The sequence below is a fragment of the Nicotiana tomentosiformis genome, chromosome 8 (genome assembly GCF_000390325.3).
Source record: "Nicotiana tomentosiformis chromosome 8, ASM39032v3, whole genome shotgun sequence".
In the NCBI taxonomy this organism is placed as follows: Eukaryota; Viridiplantae; Streptophyta; class Magnoliopsida; order Solanales; family Solanaceae; genus Nicotiana; species Nicotiana tomentosiformis.
Genome location: NC_090819.1, coordinates 11,930,564 through 11,938,210, shown reverse-complemented (window position 1 = coordinate 11,938,210; position 7,647 = coordinate 11,930,564). Strand labels below are relative to the sequence as shown.

General features: G+C 30.6%; 1 long non-coding RNA gene across 1 annotated transcript; it reads right to left on the bottom strand.

The window, feature by feature from the left end:
• Positions 1-6,494: 6,494 nt before the first annotated feature.
• On the bottom strand, positions 6,495-7,366 carry LOC108947710 (uncharacterized). The gene is made up of 3 exons (XR_001972245.3): positions 7,194-7,366; positions 6,971-7,102; positions 6,495-6,734 (listed from the first exon to the last, which is right to left on the bottom strand). It is a non-coding gene; the product is annotated as an uncharacterized lncRNA (long non-coding RNA).
• Between the last annotated feature and the right edge of the window lie 281 nt (positions 7,367-7,647).

Genomic DNA, 7,647 nt, shown 5'->3' with positions numbered 1-7,647 from the left:
GCTGCCTAAGATTTAAATTTTAGGTTGCCAACATAAATATAAATGTTATTTAAAAAATATAGATTTTTCCGAAGTTTTAGGGGCGGGTGACCCCCTACTAAGGGTGGCATGTGGGCCGGTTAGGCCCGGCCCGGCCCAGGACCGCAAGCCCAAATAGGCGGTGGGCCTAAACGGTCCTAACCGGATAGGACCGTGACCGTGGGGAGGTGGGCTGGGTAGTGGGTCGGCCCCATAGGTGAGGCCCGCGAGACCGGGACCGGCTGGAAAATGGGCCGGTTCAAGCGGTCCTAAACGGGCCCAACAGCTAATTTGTTTTTTAAAAAAAATCTGCCATATTATAGCCGTCATGGCATTTTAAATATGGCCATTTTACCTGTCAAAATAGTCGTTGGCTATTTATAAAATAGTCATTTAACCTCCCCCTCAACTTTATTTTAACCCCAAACTTTTTATAGTTATATATACATGTTAAGATATATACATGTTAAGATATACTATAGCTATATATACATGTTAAGATATATGTGTATATAGTAAATCGAATATAGCTTATATATCCTAAGATGTATATATAGTATAGTATAGTATATATATATAAGCTTATATATATATCGAGTCACCCCAAGAGCAAGGTGGGGAGTTCTTGGAGGGAGGGAGCCGAGGGTCTATCAGAAACAACCTCTCTACCCCAGGTTAGGGGTAAGTTCTGCGTACACACTACCCTCCCCAGACCTCACTAGTGGGATTATACTGGGTTGTTGTTGTTGTTGTTGTTGTTGTTGTTGTTGTTCTATATATATCGAATATAGCTTATATATCTTAAGATGTATATATAGTATATTATATACTATACTATATATACATCTTTATATACTATATATATACATCTTTATACATCTTTATATATACATCTTTATATACTATATATATATATATATATAGTATATAAAGATGTATATATAGTATAGTATACATCTCTTTATATATATATATATTATAACGCATTGCTTTGAATATCTCTTTACAATATTTTTGTCTTTAAATTTGAATTAAAAAATTTAGGTCACAATTCTATAATATAATTTACAAGGAATTGCCTTAGATATTTTTATTACCATTTTTTTTCTCTAACTTCTATGATTTTTTTAAAAAAATAGAAAGTATCTGTTGGGCCCACTTAGGCCCGCTTGGGCCCAATTAGGCCCGGGACTGGCCCACTTAACCCGAAACCGTTAGTTCGTGGTTCCGATCCCGGATCAATTCCGACAAGAAGCCCGCGAAGTCCGGGACCACTTAGGACCGGACCCGCTTAGGATCAGGCCCGTGAAGCCCACTTAAGACTGGGCCCGACCCACATGCCACCCTTACCCCCTACCCAAAGGGTAGGTATGCCTATTGGTTTGATGTAATAACAATGATACTTACATATAACTCTAATTAGCTAATGAGCTCTCATTAGTGACCTATATAGTTTAAATCTTAAATTCAGATATATTGATTTTAGATTTTTTCTCGTAATTTTTATCGTCAATTGAACATAAGGAAATATTTAATATAAACGATATTTGCTAATAAGTCGTTTAAGTGAATGAGATATGAGGTCCTGTACTAATTATGTCAATGACGGAAATGCTGATATTTTCGCTTAATGGAGATGTAATTATATATGTATCTACAGATGTTTCGTTTATTGATAAACAAAAAGAAAGAAAGTTGGAGCGGCAAAGAGCATGCAAGTAGGACTGTAGGGTGCAATAGTTTGGTTCGTTCAGTTATTTTATAAAATTTGTACCATACCAATTTTTCAGTACTTATTCTATTATGTATCCGTCCCAATCATGTCGGTTTCTCTTCGGTATCGGTAAGGTTCAGTTAATTTTTGATTTTTTTTAAAAATATCATGTAAAAAACATTAATAAAGTAGAATGTCATAACATACATATTTTTATAGGATTTAGCCAAACTCTCTAGACAATTTTACTGTTTAAATGGTGATGAATTAAGAAAATATGAAATATGGCTAGAGTATAAATCCATCAACTACTCTACATCAGTGTAAAAGAAATTAAGCAAAGACAAAGAAAAAATAAATTACACTAGTAGAAAAATATTAACTAAGCTGGGACTCATGAATAAAATCTATAGAAGATTAAATATTCAAAAAGATAAATCTAAATTATACGAAAGGAAACATATTCAATACATTGTAGTTTGCTACTCATAACCGCTAGAATACTTTGTGTCTTGCTAGTGAATATGTTAGAAATAATTTAGTTTCCGTAGGAGTAGCATATTAGGTTTGGGAATTAGAGTTTTTATTTTAATTACTTGTTGGCTTGTAACATTTTTCATAATTCCTAGGCCCGAGAAAAAATTTAATTATTATTTTTAAACTTAACCTATATATTATTATATTTTCCACATGTAAATTTATTCGGTAAGATTCGGTATTTTTTTGGTTTATTTTCATAAAATAAAAAATCTACCCTAATTATTGGTACGGTTGTAGATTTATATAACAACCTACGGCTTTATTAATTGAAACCTAAAAATCGGTTCGGTGCGATACGGTTCGGCCGATTTAGTCGGTTTTCAAATATCCATTGACACCCCCGCAAGTGAATATTGGAAGGTATCATATATAGGTAAATTAATTAAGTTGTACTGCTAAAGATAACATTATTTAGATGATTAGGGTATTATTAATCAATTCCATAATAGATTGAGGTTGATATTTTTTGTTTAGTTATAAAGTTAAAATATATATAAATTGCTCAAAACATCGACCCTACTTAACCAGACAAATAATCAGATGCGAAGCTTAAAAGACCAGCTTGAAAGAATCTCAAGATATTCTGTGAATTGAGGGCCGGACTTCGAGTGCGGGGTGCATGTGAACTTATTAATTTTTGTTTAAATCTTATATATGTATTAAGAATTTGACTAAATATTTTACAATATTTGATTCTAAATCTAATTATTGTTATATATTAAAACTTTAGGTTGGTGTGTAAATTTTAAATTTTGGATCCTCTTCTCTTTTTTTTTTTTTTTTTTTTTTTTTGTGTGTGTGTGTGTGTGTGTGTGGGGGGTTGGGGGTTGTAAAAAGTAACCAAATCTCTGTCTACAAGCTACGAAGAGATATGATTTTCTTTCAGCTTATAGCACAATATTGTGAATCAATCATCTGATTGTGAAGTTCCCTTGTGATATTAAAAAATGGGAGGTTTGTGGTGGATAATTTTTGATTAATTAATTGGCTGTAGAGACTCCATATCAGAAGGTGGGTGACATGAACTGACATCAGACTCATCAAATTAGATGGTTATTATTTGATTTGATGTACACGGTAGATATTTAATTATATTGGACTAAGATCATAGTATAAAATTTGGGTTCTATCCTAATTTCAAGAAATGTTGATCCAATATGGTGTTCTATGGCTTAATTGCCGGCAAATTTGCTCAATCCATGCTTGAGAGAATACATGGGCATCCAGCTAAATAAGCTCAATAAGTTGTAAAGATACATAAATATATAGGACAATATTCAATAATCTTTTCTAACATGTGCACTTATATCATTGGTTATATCAGGATTAGGATTCTAATGCTGGTACAAAATTTGGGATATTTATCTGGTAGTTAGTTACCGGTATAAATTTTATATCGAAACTTAATTTGGTACTATTATTTTTCATGGGAGGCAAAAGTTTGAGTGAATAAATTGTAGTTTAAAAAAATATTAGCTCACATTGGATGTGAAATTATAGTGTCAAGATATGCTATACATGGATAAAGTTAACAAAATGAAATTATTACCCCTCAAAGGCCTTATTCACTGTCGTCACTGAAATATTCATTGTTAAATTTTTTTTAATAAAATCGGATTTTGTCCGATTCTATTATATACTGCTCAAATACATATGTCAATTTATATAGTACCATATATTCTGTTATATACACTGAAACAAATAAAAAACTATCCAGTAATCCAGAAATTATTAGCCCTATGATCATATTTCAAAATTATAATCCCTACAAAATTTTGTCTTGAACTTTTATGTTAAATTGGTACACCACTTATAGACTCGGGGGGAGGGGAAGGGGGTAAGAGGTGAATATCTATAGTTTTTGTAAGAGTTAATACCCTAAAATTCCACTAAACTATAATGTTTTTGTTAGTTTCCTATTCAAACTATTCGGTGTCCCCAAAACCCATGAACTATATTGATTTTCATATTAAAAACCCATCTTTGCATTCTCAGAGGTGCGTCTAGTACACACTCCTAATTATCTAAAAACGTGTCATGTAGCACTACATGTGGCTATTTAACTCAGCCTAAAACCCGCCTAAACTATCACTTTTTTGTCAATTACCTACTTAAAGTCTTAAACTATCTGGTGTCCCCAAAACCCTCATGAACTATATTCCCTTATGATGTATTCCCTTGTCTAACTGTATTAACTTATGGTTTGTATAAAGGTTTTTATATAGTTTACTCATGATGTATTACTCTCAGATGATTGATTAATTTTAGGAGTCTTGGCCAAAATAATATCTAATATATTATGTTAATTTCAGGTTTAATTATGATTGTGCTTTATGTTAAATTCCAATTGAATAAGTCCTTATTTATATTCACTTTGTAGCACAGTAAAAATATAAATAAAGGTATATAATTTTGCATATCTTAAAAATCATCTTATATTACATATAAAAGATTACAAAAGGTAAAATTTCACAAATAAGAAATCAATTGGCCAACAATTACATTCTCTAATTTCAGATTACATAAAGAAGGTTCAAGAGATTCAACTTTATTCTCTACAAGGTGTTGAGTTTAATAAGAAGATTTAAATTGATATTCTTTCAACAATATGTGTAAGATATGAAAGAAGACTAAAACAAGAAAGAGAATAAATCATTTCAGAGGAAACAAGAGAGGGAAGAATTTTTTCAGAGGAAACTCATATTGAGAACTGAAGAACAAAGGTTAAAAAATAAAGAAGAAGGTGAAAAATAATGAAGAAAGGTACAAATATAAGGAAGAATGGTGAAAAAATAAGGAAGAAAGGTGGATAAAACTGAAGGAGAATATTTATTAAAAAAAATAAGTATGAAAGAGGGTTAGGCTAATTAGCCATTATTTTTTGTCATGTGAGCCATTTTGATGACTTTTTTCAGCTGTCACGCGCTCCCAAGCGAGTGTTTACACACGTTATGCCAGTTCAGCAACGAATGGGTTTTAATATGAAGGACAATATAGTTCAGGAGAGTTTTGAAAATATCAAATAGTTTAAATAGAAAACTAACAAAAATATGATAGTTTAAGGGGTTTTAGGGTATTAACTCTTTCTGTAACCTATTAAAAGTTTACCTACCAAAACCCTGACAGTTCACTTACTACCACCAGACCTAGGTTTAAACCTTCTAATCCTAGTAACAAATAAGTGAAAAAAATAAATAAGATATAGATTTTTTACGTGAAAAACCTCCTTGCTCAAAGGATTAAAACACATGATCCAATTATAAGATTTTTCTCACAACGCTTCACTAAAGCAATGAGCAGTTTCAGGTTACAAAATATTTTATAACCTAATTAGAGACAAAACTCTAGTCACTTAGCAACCTACAATCAATATAATGGTAGCTACTATCCAGGCACTACAACAAATTTCATTATCAGTGATTAATTATTCTGTCACCTAAAATTCATATTTCGTCACAGAATGCTTTTTGTGACGAATTTTTTTTTGTCAAACTTTCGTCTCTAAAACACCGTCACTAATAGTATGCAACGACAACTTTATATTTCGTCACTAAATAAAGTTATATTAACTACAAAATCTGTTTTTGTCTCCAAATACATAGTATTTATGATGAACTTGTTTGTCATAAAAAGTGTAAAATTTTTGTAGTTAAAAGCATTGTGTCGTCGCTAAAAAGATCTTCAATACTAACGAATCTATTTTGTCACTAATTATCATTTTAATTGGTGACGATGTCAATTGTCTTAAAAGCTATGCATAATTTGTAGTTAAAAGAATGTGATTCTGTCACTAAATGGTTATGCTTTATGTACAAAAGAAAAGTTTCGTCTCTAAATAGATAAATTAGCGACAAATTTGTTTGTCCGAGAAGGAAATAATTTCGTAGTTGAAAACTATTTTTGTGTCTCGACAAATGATACTATTAGTGATAAGACTAATTTGTCATTATATATTGTCTTAATTAGTGACAATTTCAATTGTCATTAAATATTAAGTTAATTTGTAGTTAAAATATATTTATATTATTAATATGAAGGCCATTTCTGGAGAAATAATTTTTTGTTACTAAATGTTTTTTTGCGAGAAATTGCATATATATATTTATCGCTTTGTAATCGCACTATTCAACACTATAGTTAAATAGTTTGTTATTAGTTTCATGTCTATTCAGTTTTTTAAAATTAGCTTATGCAAATTTAAAACATCACAAAAATAAAATAGAAAACGTAATACCAAAAATTCATACAAAATCAGATACTAATACATCTATAATTATTGTAAGATAAACATGTGACTACAAATTCATTGAGTAAATAAAGCGAAATAACTAAAGCATAAAAAGTCTAATTGAAATACATGAACAATGGTAAACTAAAAAAGACAAGCATGTTGCTTCCTCATGTGCCAATGCAGCGTCCCTTATCTACAATCTTCCCAGACACTTTTTAGACCTTCATATACCTGTGTGTAAAGAAAAAAATTTATAAATACTTTTGATTTCATTATTTTAAGTAAAATATATCTTCAAACAGAATTCATAAAACTAACTTTAATTAGTGAATCAATAATAATAAAATAAGAAAGAGATAGTAACTTCTATACAAAATCGTTAACTATACAATATACCCTACATAAAAAATTTTGAAGAACAAAAAAAGTATTTTAGAAAAAAAAACCCTATATCAATAGAAATTAACCTCCTCATCAAAAGAATATCAAGAATTCCTTCCTTAAGCCATAAATTAAGTCCCTCAATTATAACAAAAGACGATTTTCTCAGCAAAGGATTGTGGAGTTGCTCCTTGTGTTATTCAACTCCTGCATATAAACTAAAAAATAGAACATTGGTAAATGTTGTTAGAAAATTTTATGAGGTAGAGAAATTAAGAAAGTCAAAACCAAAGAGAGGAGTTGGTTTACCTGGTTATAGAGGTCGGGGATGATGGCACCTGCGATAGTTGGATGTGGATGGCATTAATTGGGATAACAGAAAGCAATTGGGAGAAAAAGAAGAAGAAGTAGAAAATAAATGGTACGAATTTCTCCTTCTTATTGGAGTCTATGTAGTTGTATTTGAGTTGGATACCTCAAACTTATCTAAGTAGGAGATTGTTCGTGGTTTATAGGGCGGGAATGGATGAGAGAGGGAATTTTACACGAAAATATTGGAGGGAAAATAAAATAATTGAAAGTTAAATTTTGTTATTTTATCTTCCCTCCAATATTTTCATATAAAATTCCCATAATTATGACTTCCTTAAATATTGAGATAAATTATTTTTCGCGTTAATTCTTACCAAATATAATGATGAAATTATGGCCAATTATTTTGAAAAAATAATTCAAAGTTATACAACAGAACTACGATAAAATT